At 46.9% G+C, this 14,165-nt stretch overlaps 1 protein-coding gene across 2 annotated transcripts in view; it reads left to right on the top strand.

Moving 5' to 3' along the window:
• The first annotated feature begins 1,552 nt into the window (after positions 1–1,552).
• Positions 1,553–14,165, top strand: part of BASP1 (brain abundant membrane attached signal protein 1) — a 51,026-nt gene continuing 38,413 nt past the window's right edge. Inside the window, exon 1 of one of the 2 annotated variants that reach the window (XM_036400506.2) lies at positions 1,553–1,737. The gene's annotated coding sequence lies outside the window, so the exon portion shown is untranslated. Of the gene's footprint in view, positions 1,738–1,895; positions 2,003–14,165 lie in introns of those variants that run through there. The other variant, XM_036400514.2, reaches the window with a different exon arrangement.

The raw sequence follows: 14,165 nt of genomic DNA, 5'->3' as shown, positions 1-14,165 counted from the left end.
TTTGTGTGACCGCGGGGGGACAACGGGGGCTCCCGCCGCGCTGCCAGGTCATCCCTGAGCCTCTCCTCTGGCGTTTCGGACCGGCTCCCCGCCTCGGCAGCAACTGGGTGGATGCTCGGCACAGCTACAGGTTGCAGGGTGCGGTGTGTGAAACACAAACTCAGATGCATTTTTATTGTCCGATAGTTTTCCCTCGTGGGAATGTCCGGGAAGCGTGACACCGCACATCACACCGCACACCACACGCCCTCAGAAGAACACTCTGGCGGCCGCGCCCTCCCTCTCCATATGCCTGCTCCCCTCTCGATCCATATCCATCGAAAATGCAAACCGGACTTAACCTTATCACGAGCCTACTACGCGTCTCTCACTCGGTCCTTGTCCCCAGATAAATGGGAAACAGCTTCCATTGTTCTCGCTGAAAGATGGTGCTGCCGGCTTTGAAGCCCCGGCGCAGCCGGACCGCGCCCCTTGAGCCAGAGGTTTCCCAAGACGTGCCGCCTCCGCGGTCCGTTCCCACCGGCTCCGCTCCTTCCCGGGCTGCGGGTCCCGGGGCCGGTCACCCGGCGGAGCCAGCGCCCGGCCCGGCCCGGCCCAGCCCAGCCCAGCCCAGCCCAGCCCAGCCCAGCGCAGCCCGGCCCGGCCGCCGCTCGGGGAGCAGAGGGCGCCCCAGCCCCGCGCATCGCTGCCGCCGCCGCCGCCGGGCTCCCGCAGCGCGGAGCGGGCGCGGAGCAACGAGCGGGGCGCACCCGGCCCCCGCCACAGCCAGGCTGTAAAAAGAGGGCGGTGGGAAAGTGCGGGCAGCACCCTCGGTTGTGCTGTGGCGGCCTCAGGGATGCTTTGGAACAGGGGGAGATCTGGAGGGATACCAGTCCTGAAGCCCCAGCGACGTTCAGGCCAGCTCTTCAGCTGCAGGCGCGCCCGGGAGAGATCCATTCTCCTGAGAAAAGTGTTGCTTTCCTCTATTTTGCTGCCTTTTGTGTTTAACCGGCAGACTCTCTCCTTAAGCGTGTCAAGACCATCCAGGCCCGGGAATTTTTAGTCTCCTCCGCCCGTGCCGCCCCTCTCCGCCGTGCAAGCGGCTTTCCCGCTCCCCGAGAGGGCTGCAGGTGTAGGCAGGCGGCCCGGCTCGCCTGCTCCCTCCGCCGCGCAGCATCCCCAGCTCCGCCGGGCACGGCCCGTCCGCCCCACGGTGCGGTTCGGGTGCGGAGGGTCGCGGAGCGCCCCGCACCTCGCCGCGCCGCGCCCGCTCTCCTCGGGGAAGGGAGGTTGGCCGCTCCCTTCCCTTTTTTTTTTTTGAGGGGTGTGGGGGTGTAATGCTGCAAGGTGCGTTCGCGGAGCCGCGGTCCAGCCCCCCCCCCGCAGCCCGCACGGGTGATATTTAAACCTGGGGTCCGTGCGCCCCCTAAGCGCCAGCGCCGCGCAGCGCATCCCCCGCCCGCCAGCGCGGGAAATAAATAAATAAAGCGTGTGGCTTTTGAACTGCCCACAGACTGTCACAGGGAAGGGGGGAGGGAGGGAAAGAGGGAGGGGGAGAGAGTGAGAAATGCAGAGGCAGCAGCCGCGGTAGCGGCGGCAGTGCTCCAGCAGGCACTAGGCACTCCAGTCCCAGCGAGCGAGCGGGCGAGAGCCACAGCGCTCCGAGCGAGGCGAGGGGGCTCTGGGCTGCCCGGGACTCTCTTTGTGACACCCCAGCACACAAACACACCGACAGGGACAGAGGAAAAACACAAAAAGGTAAGACGCGGTTGTCTCACTTATGCCATTTACACAGCAGCCCGCGAGAGCTTTGCCATTTTTATCATTTTCCCCCCTTCCGTTGTGTCTCGATTTGTGGGGAGGGGAGATGTGCGTGTGAATCGGTAAGAGCAGAGAGAGCGGAGCAGCCCGGGAGGCGCCTACCCGGGCACATTTTAGGAATACCGCTGCGAGGAGCTCGATTCCTCGAGAGGGGACCACCTGGGAGCGGGATCGAGGCACACAACGGACCGAAGGCGATTCCGTGAGATTTAAATGCCCGGGAAGGCTCTCCTGGGGAAGGGTGGGGGTAGCGGTGGGTGTGGTGGGAATAATAGTGGTTTATGCCCAATTTCTTTTGGGTGCTTTTAGCCTGTTTCCAAAGGGAGTCTCCTTAATTCATAACAATAATTTAAAATAAAAAGAAAAAAAAAAGAAAAAAAAAAAGGAAAGAAGGAAGATGCCCCAAGCTCTCCATGAAAGGAAGCGCTGGGAGAAGAGCACGCACGGCGCCAGGAAGATGGCAGGGCGGCTGGGCGGGGGGCGGCGGTGCTGCAGGGGGATTGCGGGCTCCGGGAGGCTGGTGGGGCGCTCCGCGGGGTGCGGGGGGCATCGGGGCGGGCGGGGAGCGGGGAGCGGCGCTTGCCCATTGTGGCCGGCGACAAGGCGATTGTCGCTTGCCCATTGTGGCGCGGAAGCGGCGCTGCCTCCGCGGTCACGCGTGCGCGTGGGCGCGCCGGCGGGTTTGAAGCGCTGCTCCCGGCTGGGCGGCACACGCCGGGGCTCGGCTGCCCGAGCAGGGGCCAAGGACCCGCCGTCAAACGCGACAGGGACCGCCGCTGCTGCTGCCCCCCGCGCTACGCCCCGATGCGCCTGGTCTATGAATATTCACCGACTGCCGCCCCCCGCTCCCCACAGGTCCCCATCAACCCTCTGGCGTTCCCCCCACCAAAGAAAGCTGCAACTCCCCTCGACCTTTTTTTTTTCCCTTCCCCTCCCGACCCGCCGTGTCGCCTCTTCCCCACGCACACGCGTGTCTTTGGAACGCGGCTCCCGCAGGGCGCTCTCCCCGCGCCTCAGCTGGGCGTGGCGGCACACGCGGGGAAAGGGAGGCGGACACACGCACACCCCCGGGACACCCCCGGGACACCCCCGCCCTCCTGCCACGCCGGGTGGGCGCCGCGCGGGGGGATGCGGGGGGGATGCGGGGCTACGGGGAGGTGCGGAGTGGAGCGGGGATGCAGGGAGGAGTGGAGGGGGGATGCGGGGCGGCGGGGGGATGCGGATGGAGGAGGGATGCGGATGGAGGAGGGATGCGGATGGAGGAGGGATGCGGGAAGCCCCCGCCGCCCTGCCCGCGCCTTTGTCTGCGCCCGGCGCATGCGCGGAGGCGGCGGCGCGGCCGGGGCCGGCGGCGGAACAAAGGCGGCTCCGCGCCGCTCCCCGACCCCCGGGCGCTGCCCCGGCCGCCCTTGCCAGCCCCGGGGCTCATCGGGGTGACCCAGCGGTACCCCGCACCCTTCCTTCCCCGCGCTGCGCCGGGCTGAGCCGGGCTGAGCTTGGCGTCTGTTGCTGTGCGCGGTGGCGGAGCAGAGCCGTGTCCCCCCTCACCTCACCCACACAAAATTCGGCATTTAGGAAGGGGAAAAGGCCGGCCCGCTGCCCCCCCCCCCCCTCGGGTTCGGTGGGCGGCAGGCGAGCGCCCGCGGGTGCGAGCACCCCCAGAGCTTCCCCGGGGCGGGCTCCAACACCGCCCCCGCTGCTCTCAGCGGCCTTGGGGGGCAGGAGACGGGGCAGGGGTCCCTCTGCAGCGGCCTGGGGTCGCTCGGGGGTCGCTTTGAGCAGAGCGGGCGAGGCGGGCGGCGCGTACGTGCCGCAGAGGCGGCAGCCGCGCGGAGCAGCCCCGCCGCAGGGACGCGCTCCCTGCCCGGCTCCGTCCGTCTGGGAGACACACGCGTGCTCTGCGTGCCCGGGCGGGCGCTCTCCTGGAGCATCTCATCTCCCTCTGCCGAGGGGAAGCAATCTATCAAGAGGAAGATTGTGTGCGTGCGTGTTAGTGCGACATCTTGAGATCTCTTTTGTTCGAATTGTTGCGTCTCGTCATCGGTGCCTGCTCCTTCTTCACCACTCTTCTTTCCCAGCTCTTGTCTAAAATTCGGATATATATCTCTTTCTAGAGTGAGCATGCTTAAACCTGTTTGAAATGTATGATTTTGTAAGCTAATGGCAGTTTCTGAGCAGAAGACAACTGGTGTGTTAGGCTGGAGTTAAAGCTGACAAAAGAATATTGCCAGTGGGCTGCTAAACAGGCGATGGCAGTGGATTTTATTGCTTCCCCTCGAGGGTGATGAACATTCACTAGAAAACATACACCCCAAGGCCCCTTGCATAGCAATTACTTGATATTTCCAGTGTTTCCAATTAAGATCTCTTCTGAAGAAGCCATCAGAGCCCTAAAAAATGTCTAAATGTCTCCTCTCTGCTTGCCAGATGCTTGCCAGGCACCACCTAAACTGGTGGCCAGGCTTCAAACACTGAGGTTTTTTTCCTGTGTAGATGTTCCCCATTAAGCCAGGGAGAGTCTGGAGTGGCAGTGCCATACTGAAGGAAGATGCAGCATCTGCTGCTACTGCTCTCTCCAGGGGAGATACCTTGTCTCACACAATCCTTTTGTATTCAGGGTGTTTCTGAGAATTCTGGGCAACATTTAGGGGTGAAGAAAGAGAAGAAGCAAGAACATGGCCGAAGGTTTTTGCACTTGCTGTCTACTCATTTTCTCCCACAACTTCATTTGGGGGAGAAGCTTTGTTTTGTGATCTCTCTTGCTAGTGGACTGTATGCAGTGGAGATTTTCTTTTTGTCCAGCTGTTTCAGTTTAGCCAGGGAGCACCAACTCTGATCTGTGGACAGAATAAACACAAAATGTTGGGAAATTCGTGGTGGCTCTGTCTATTCTTGTATGCTTCATGTATGGAATAGCTGATTGTGAAATACAGGGAAATTGTACATAGCTGCCAAAATGCAATCATGCAGCAGTTTTTTTCTGTTCATTTCAACCTCTGAATGTATCATATCCAGTTAAAATCAACATTAAAAGGGTGAAAATGGTAAAATCACTGTTCAAGTTATTGCCTGAAGCAATGATAATGGTGAATTTTTTTTCTTAACCCCCCGCCCTCTTCCATACATCATTGCATTTGAGATGCAGCACTCTCTAAAGCAACGTGGTGATATAAGGTTGATTTATTTCAGCAGGAATATTTCACCTTTGGTGCATATCCTTACTCTAAGACTATAGAGTGTGCAACCTCCATAATTTCTGAGCCATATCTAGAGCTGTCTCCGGTCCTCAAGTACTTGTGTTTTGATCTTTCAAAATCAAGTCTGTGGAATAAATTGTATTTTCCAAGTGAAGCTGCTTCTGTTTGTGCTGTGTTCCACTGGTAGCTTGGCCCATGCATTGAACCATGAAGTCCTTCAGCAGAACCTCCTGCGTACCCGACAGCTTCCGTCTGAACAATGGTGAATTCTTCCCTTGTGCCAGCACCCACCCACGGCCCAATGGCACACACTGAGCAGGGTAGGGAAAAAAAAGCTGGTTGCAGGGTAGAAACAGGCCTTCCCATGAAATCTTGGGTGAGTTCTGTGTGGTTACATTTTTAGACACTCAGCTACCATTGAGTTAGTAATTATTTGGAAATCTGCCATAGAAAGCTGATCTTGCACTAATTTACTAATTTTGAAATTTTGAAAGCAAAAATTTTGGAGGGCTTTTGTTTGTTTTTTTTTTTCTTTTTTTTTGGTCCCATCTCTATGAAGAGTATTCTTCAGTTTTTTGTACACGTTTGTGCACAAATCCCAGGTCTTGATTTAGGTGCGTAGGTGCAAGCGTAGTGTCCATGGGTGCAATGTAAATTTAATGGGTAAAATCTAGCTCTTCAAATAAGAAAACTGGATGATCTTCAAATACATAATGAAGAGTACAATAACCAATATTCAAGGCCTTTCCTTTACTCATACAAGGGTTGTAAGGCAAGCCATTTTGAGGTATGCTACAGAAGTATGGAGACTGATTTATAACTAAAGAAAGATACTTAGGAATGACTTGGGTTGCTGCTTCTGTGTCAATCAGGAATGAAAAGAATGAGGTAACAACCAGAAAAATCAAAGAAATTCCTGAAAGCATTATAGACTTGATAATAGAAACCATATGCAGCATAATGGGGGTTTCATGCATTAGTAGGAAATGCTTTCAAGATTAAAAAAATATGCAGGGGGAAGAAGGGGGGAAACCTTATGCAGAATGGAAAGGACTTTAAAGTCTTCCTTGCAATATCTTGTATCTCACAGTTCTCTTCCCTAAAAGTGATGCCACCTAAGCTTTTTACTTCAAGATGGAGAAATGTGATTAATATAAAAATGTATCTACTGGTTTTTTGGTATGAAACTTCATAAGTTTAAAATACAAATAAATTGATAGCAATGTGATTCCTCAAACATGAAAGATTCCTGACTTGCCAGAATCTGAAAAGAAATCTTTGGCTTTCGTCTGCACACCAATAAATGTAAAGAGACACTGATTTGTAACACATGTGGAATGGTCAGGTTTTGCCTGGGAGAAAGATGTGTAGTAATTCTGTCTTAAGTACAGTTAATGGAATTTAACTCTGAGGAAACAGTTTTATTAATAAAAACCTTGTGTCTTAGGATATAAATAATAGTCTGATCTCTTTTGATGTGTTTGGTATTGTCTTCTGCAGCATAGGAACGAAGCAGTCTGTATAGTTGCCTGACTTGTTGTGTGTATACTGCCAAGTACCCCACCAGTGCAATAGTGTTGGGAAAGCCACATGCTTTTTAGTCACATGTTGCATAGTTTAGATTTTAGCCTGGTAAGTGGTGCCACATATGATTATGATCTGCTGATCCAGGGATTTTTTTTTTTACCTTTTAGGATTTTGAATGTCTTTTCAAAAGATTTTATTTTGTGTACACTGGCTTAGCAGTTGTTCAGAGCAGCATGACCTGGCACTTCATGTAAACTATAGGACTGATGGCAGGATCTTCATTTTGAATAGAGACTTACTGTCCTTACAGAGGATACAACACTGAATGTATGATAACACTGGGCCTTAGCTACCAACCTTGATGGATGATGTCACGATGGTGATTGTAATACTACTGATGCCTTGGCATGAAGAGAATATGAATGCACTGTTGAAGCATAATCTTTTCCTTCAGGCAAAAGCCTAGTAGCTATAATGACAGTTTCCCAAGAATTAATTTTAATTATAGAAATCTATGCCATCATGATGTTGTGTGACAAATGGAAGCTAGTTCTGTAAGTGTAGTAAAATCAGGGGGCTGCTGGCTATCTCCTGTTTCAGTAGTCTTTAAATACTCAATGGGATACAGAACATAACCCCTGCAGAGGGACAGAGCCTGGTTATAGTTTTTGAACTTATTTTCTGCTATTACTGTTTCCCTTGTGTGATTGGTTGGTGATGGAGTGGCTCATATTCAAAATTACATCTTGATGTGATTAACTGTTTTAGGATGAAGTAGATGGTCACATAGTGGGATCCTGTAGATGTGCATCTTCTACACAAATTTAAGATGATTGCTGAACTATGGAGAAGAAATGAAGCAAAGACAAAACAAAGAATGGATCAACAATGGTAGAATTGATGCAAGTTTCTCTCATCTTCCTACCTTAGAAAAACACATGCCAAACATGCACAAATCAAGATTTATAAAACAGTGAAAACCCAATTACAAACATAGTCAACATGGAAGAGTTACACCATGAGAAATGCTTTGGTATGTGCTTGTCTGAGATAGTCTGGAGCCAGAGAATTGCTACATCAGCTTCCTGTAATCATCCTTCCTCAAGGCAGTGAAGCGCGTCATTAGCGGAGAACGAAAACAAAAACAAAAACAGGGTAGAGGTGGTATAAAATTAAGAGTCTGGAAAGGACAGGGTGAAACCTGTCACCACTGGATGAGGTGTTCAGATTATTTCTACATTTTCCTTTCATATACAAAATTTCCAGTAACGCAAAGTTGCTGTATTTTGGCCAGTGCTGGTAAGTGCATGATTGACTTTTGCTGCTAACTGTGCAGATCTGGTGGGAGGAGGCAAATTCAGTGAGATCTGAGGTGGTGAAAACAGTCCTTATGGGTTTCTTGCTGTCATCAGAAAAACTTCAGCAAACGGGGAAGATGTGCTAGCTGCTCTAACCAACGTTTCTAACTAGATGTGCTGAGAGAGTGGGGCTCATTTTCCTCCAGCAGCATCACTCAGCTCACCCTGCACCAGTGAATGTATATTCTGCCCTGCAAATAGCTGGTGTCACTGAAGAGAGGGTGAGAGAAGATGTGTGTTGGACCTTGCTTTTCTTTTCAGATCTACAGGCCTTGCAAAGCAAGGGAGACAGATGTTCTCCAGAGGATAAAATTGAAAATCAGGCCAGATTTTCCAGGCTCTTCCATTCCACACTTTGCTTGAGATGTAGGAGAGTACTGTTGGTTTGCAACTTTATTTCACTTGGAGCTTTCACTAGGAGCTTGTGAGGCTTCTGTAGGGGATCTGAGTGCTCAGGATAGCCCCCGAGCCTGTAATTCAAATGCTTAAATTAGCAGAACAAAGCAAATGTGGAGAATGCAGAAACCCTTTCCTTGTTTGCAGTCCACACATACTCTATGTAACTCCAGCAATCATAGCTGAGAGCTTTCTGATAGCCCTAGAATGCTGCATGTAGGATGTGAGAGTTCAAGGAGAGTGACAAGTTGTCCTTGAAGATATCCTTTCTCTGAAGGATCTGGTATTACTCACAGGAGAGAATTTTAGTAAGAGGAATTTATCCATTCTCTGCTTCTGTATGCTGTTCCCTTTTCTCATTTCCTACCCTTGGAGATCTTCATCTGGAAAAAAAAGATCCTCTGGTGAAGAGGTACCAGCAGGAACCTTTTTAGCTGCTTGTAGCTATCTGATGTTCCACCAGTATTGTGCATTTTAATGATTTATTCAGTGCTAGTTTCCTTAGTGATATCTAGGGGAACATTCAGCTTTCTGCATAGTGGCCCATCCTTTCCATCCAGTTGCCTTGAACGGATGACATTGCCTTAATGAATAACAGTTTTAGAGCCAAGCTAAGTAAGAGCTGCCATGTGCACTGAAATATGATAGCTCACTGGGGTGCACTCTTTTCCTCTTCATGTAATAGTGAGTAGAAGCCTCAACAGAGCTCAAGAAAACTAATATTACAGTATATTTTTGTAAGCACTAGAATGATTATTAGGTCACTGGAAGTTCAGCTGTCATCCTCTTCTGTGGATGAGTCAGTGACTGACAGATTCATGAAGAAATTATTGGTGCTGCTAGCAATAGGAATGTGGCACTCCTTATGGTGTCTCATTCCCGACTGAACAGCACACTGTACTGACAATCCACTGGGGCCACAGTGCATGAAAGTGGCCTTCAGTGCCGAGGTACCTTCTGTTACCAAGGGTTCAAACTGGACTGCAAATCACCTACAGGTGTCTTTGCAAACACCTCTTGGAACGTCACTGTTACCAAGACATTATGGAGAAGAGCAAACATATCAGCTAACAGATGACAAATGCTGGAAGCAGGATAAATATTGTGTCTTTAAATACTCGCCATGTGTGTTCTGGGTTGGAGTTGATATATGGAGTATGGCGTTGAGGGAAATGAGCTGGCATTGCATGCTCTCCCACAGCCATTGACCCTGTGAGGAACATCCGAGTGCCTCACCATCTGAAACACAGAGGTGATAGAGAATGAAGGAAAAATTTTCACTGACAGATTTGTGGTTCAGAAAAAAAATATCTCTCCACGAGTTTTCTGTGGAAGAATGACAGTAAATTTACAGATTGAGGATAGAAATATTTATCTCAGCAGCTTTTATTTCGTTTCTACTTAAAAAAACAAGTCATTTGGGACATTTTCTCCTGACTGAAGAAGCTATTTTAAATGTTTCCTGTTAGAAATTGCATTCTAACCTGTTGGGATATACCATATTTTCTCTGTCCATATTTGTAAGCGTATCCCATTAAAAGAAATTTTGTTGTCTTCATACTAATTTTTCATGTAGCTTCTGCTCTGTGCCCTTCCTTGCCATGTTACTATAGCTCATTTATCTGTATTTAAAGGTATTATCATTGTGGCTATGTAGCCATTTCCCTTGTTTATCCTTTCTAGAAGTCCATATTTTCAGCCATGAACTAACTTAGCCTATTTCAGGGAACACCTTGATAATCACACAGTGAGAGGCAGTGTGTGCATAAGCAGACAGGCAGAACACAGGAAGATCTGTGTCATCAGCTTAATTTTGTGCTGGCATTCATATGTAATGAGAGTCCAGAACCACTTCTTGTAAAACTTTAATTTTAATCTCTGTAACTCATGCAACTAGACCCCAATGGTTTGCATGCATATGGCTCCCAAATCTAGATGTTCACTAAAGTGAGATCATATCAACATGAGAACTTGGTCTTAAACAGTTTCATGCAAATCCTGTAACAATGTGGAAAACTTGGAGCTCTGCCAGCTGAAAGCATTCAAAGTTTTAAACTTCTTACCAGCTGAAGAAAGATTAATGTGATTTCCTCTGCTGAGTGAAAAGGGAGAGAATTTTTCCTTTTTACACATTGTTTTAGTTTTAAACAAAAGTGGCTCTTGACTAAATGAAAAAAAAATTCCACCAGCAAACCCAACCCTTCTGTGATAGCTTGAATTGTGTCTTATTTTCAAGAAGAACTAGATTTGTTTGATCCTGTAGACAATTAAATTGCTGCAAGCTCATAATTAGACTGCATTAGTGAGTTGAAAAACTGTCCAGAACACAGTTTTAGGGGAAAGATTTGCCATTATAAAAGACAAAGCTTGTCTGTCAAGCTGTGGCTGTGCTGGGTTGCATATTGCATAAAGGCCAGTAGCTGTCACAGTCATACTGGCCCGGGCTTGTTTTATAGAGAACCATTATTTGGATCCACTTCTAATTGCTCTAGATTTTAATTGTGTCTAAATAAAACACAACATCTATAAATGATGGAGATGACAACGTGATTGCTGTGGACATTGAGTATGATTCCATCAAGGTGAGGACCATGTTTAGGCCAAGTGAATTCATGATGACAGATATATATGTCTTTTATTCTGAAGGACAAGTTTGTAGCTACAGGGTGAAGACACAAAATAGCCTTTGGTCTCTCTGGAGGGTCCCCAAGTAGGGGGCCAGGGAATTGAAGGGTATTGATTTAGATCATCTGCTATAGACTGTGCTCCCAAAAAACCCTCTCAGAGGACATTCTTTGCATTAGAATTACAGCTAGTCATCTCAGTTAATTGACTCCATACACAGAGAAAAAACTTACAGTGTTGATAGAGCTGAAATAATAGATAAATATAAGGCTTATCAACAGCCTGATCTCGGCCCACAAGCCCTTTCAAGTCTTGAATACTAGTACTTGTTTCAAGTATGCAGAAGTTTTGTGCATTGGAACAAAAATCTGGAGTCCTCCCTAGTCCCAAACTTCCTTTTTAACACCCTTGGAATTGACTGGGCTTCCACTACCTGGTCCTCAGCATTTTAAGGTTTTTTTTTTTCTGAGCCTCAAGTTCCTGGCTTGAATCTCTGTCTCTGGAAACCTCACCTTTGAGCAGCCTTAGGGATTCCTCCTGGGAAGGAGGTCCTCTGGTCTTCTTCAAGCAAACAAATAAAATCAGACTGTCCAAGGGAGCCCTCTGGGCTGTCTTGCAAAGAGTGGCTTTGGTGGGACTGCATCCGTGGTTGGAAGTGCCAGTCATCGGCTGCTCACTAGTGATGTTCGTTGACTCCCTGCTCTGGAAAGAAGACCAAAGAGGTGACTTAATTATTACAAATGCCTGTTTTATCCTTATCTTTTATCTAGCCATATGATTCTGGTCCCCTGATCTAGTTAGTTAGGGAGATAGTTAAATATAACTTCATGTATCTAGGCGCATTTAGCTATTTGTGGTTAAATCTGCTCACGGTTCCTAAGAGACTGTATTTCAAAGTTTCAGAGTCACAGCCAGGAATACCTTCATATGAAATAAAAAATACAGAGAGTCTGTCTTAACTAACACAGTAGAATATTTTTTTTATCTTAGCAATGCACCTCACAGCTTACAATCACATTAAAGCCTTTCATGGAAACAAGGAGTCATCTTTCTGTCTTCTGTCACTAAGGACTAGCAGGTAACTGAGTTGAACACAAGAAATGAGATTTCCACTGTTCATGTAGATAACTTTGGACTGCATGAAGAAAATAGTTGCTCTTTGCTCTTTAACAAATGACAGATGATCGGTAAGCTGAGTTAAAATTATTTAAATAAGTTTTAATGGATAAAACCTTGTCTGTGGAATAACTTCTAATAAAGACAGTATGTGGTAGTTGTTGAGAATATATGGTCAGAATTGCCATAAAGAAGATTTTGTTGATGAGAAAGGGAAAACAAGGATAACAGAGGTCCATTCCTTAGTTGTGTTAAGTGTTTAGAACCAGAATAGAATAAATTGCCTTTTAACTATCCTAACATGGACATCGAAGAATTTCCCTTTTTATATAGTGCTTTGAACATTTAAAGATATTACTTGCATGGGTCATATGCCTCATAAAAGAGAGCTACTGTTCAAGTGGATGCACATGTAAACAGTGTGATCAAACAGGACCTATAAAGGGGAGAAATGAACACTTTGGTTTTGTGCAGTGTAAAGAAGCAAATGATTATTTTAAGACTAGGTAAGAAATAACCATTGCGAGATTACTTAAATATGACTCATTCTGCCTTGGGGCAAGGAGAGGAAATATCTTGACTTCTCTTGAGGTATCTTTGTGTCTTGTGGTTTGTGTGATCAGGGACATGAGGAGTCTTTGGAATGAGCTAGTTCTTGAGTGCAGAGAAATTAGTTCAGTTGAAACAAAATCCTTCTCAAGTGTACTGATTTATGGGCAGTGTGTCTGAGCTCTGTTAATATTGAGATCCAAAGATGAACCCTCTGCTGGGACGCTTTACGGACATGGTATATGCTGAAATAAATACACAAATAAGGCTTTTCTAGAGCTGGCAAGAGGCTATTTAGTTTATTGATGATGAAAAGCATAGGTTGTTAAATGGAGATTTCTCATAGTGCTCTTGACAGAATTCTTTAAATGGACTGTAATTTTGAGGCTATTCTTCAAAATGAGGCTGATGTGCAAGAAGGGGAGTAAAGCTTACAAAAATGATTGAGGCTTTTCAGGTCATAAGTTTTACTTAAAGACAGTGATAAGTAATCATATGTCTGTGTTTGAAAATTTTACTCTTCAAGCCCAGAATGAAATTTTGTGACTGCATCTGAGGACAGTTGTGTACTTCTGATTGATATGATACTAGGATATCTTTTGTTGCTTAGTCTATAGGCTGCAGAAACCTTTGCTGGGTTGTTCCACAGATGAGTAGAGAAGGCTATTCACATGTTTTCAACACATGGTGACTGAAACTTAATGGTATAATAACTGTAGCTTGGAAAGTGATATAATTTCTAAAGAAATCCTTGGTGTATTCATAAATGCTTTTGAATAAACATAATATTTAGCTGAAAAAATATCTTTGTGCAGCTCATCTTTTGCATGCAGGTGGGCACCTGCTGTTGAAGTTCCTGGCTCAATACCAGGGGCTATATCCATGCTACTTTGGACTATGTGTTTGAAATCAATCAATCAATCAATCAATCAATCAATCAATCAATCTTTTCCTACCTGAAGGCAGCCTAAGATGTGCTTACTGGAAATAGTGTGCTCTCAAGAAGCACTTGCAGATTTTACCTGTGTTTTTCTGTTTAATGTACCAGATTCTTGGCTAGCTGCCCATGTCTTGGTATTATTAGAGATAAGGGAATGCTCACCTTCGTTTAGCTGCCAATTGTTAGATTATTCAGCAATGTATGGATGTCAAGTTGTGCACAGCAGTGTGTTGGCACTTTTTAAAGTGAACCTCTCCAAGAGGGAGGCATGTTTATGAGCAGAACTAGAGTGGTGGGCTTGATTCTGGTTTTATTCATGTTGATCAGTGAGTATCAGATTTGAATCTAATTGAGTTGCACTAATAAAGTCAGAGCTGTGAGCCATTAGAATTTCACTGTAATTTGGATGGTTGAGTGGGCAGCACTGATTGGGATAGATGTTTATATATATAAAATATAAAATACTTGTGTTTGCAATCATAATACAAAAGCATTTACCAGAATATTAAATCCCAGTGTTCTGTCACCTGTCTGCTTTTCTGCCTGTCTTTCTCCTTCCTTGCTTCCTTTGAGAAACCAGTAGTTGGTTAATTTGAATAGTATCGATGTTGAAGGGGAGTTTTCTACTGCCTGAAGAGGAAGGAGCATTATCTTTTC

The sequence above is a fragment of the Molothrus ater genome, chromosome 1 (assembly GCF_012460135.2).
Source record: "Molothrus ater isolate BHLD 08-10-18 breed brown headed cowbird chromosome 1, BPBGC_Mater_1.1, whole genome shotgun sequence".
NCBI lineage: Eukaryota > Metazoa > Chordata > Aves > Passeriformes > Icteridae > Molothrus > Molothrus ater.
This window is presented reverse-complemented; position numbering and strand designations above follow the sequence as displayed.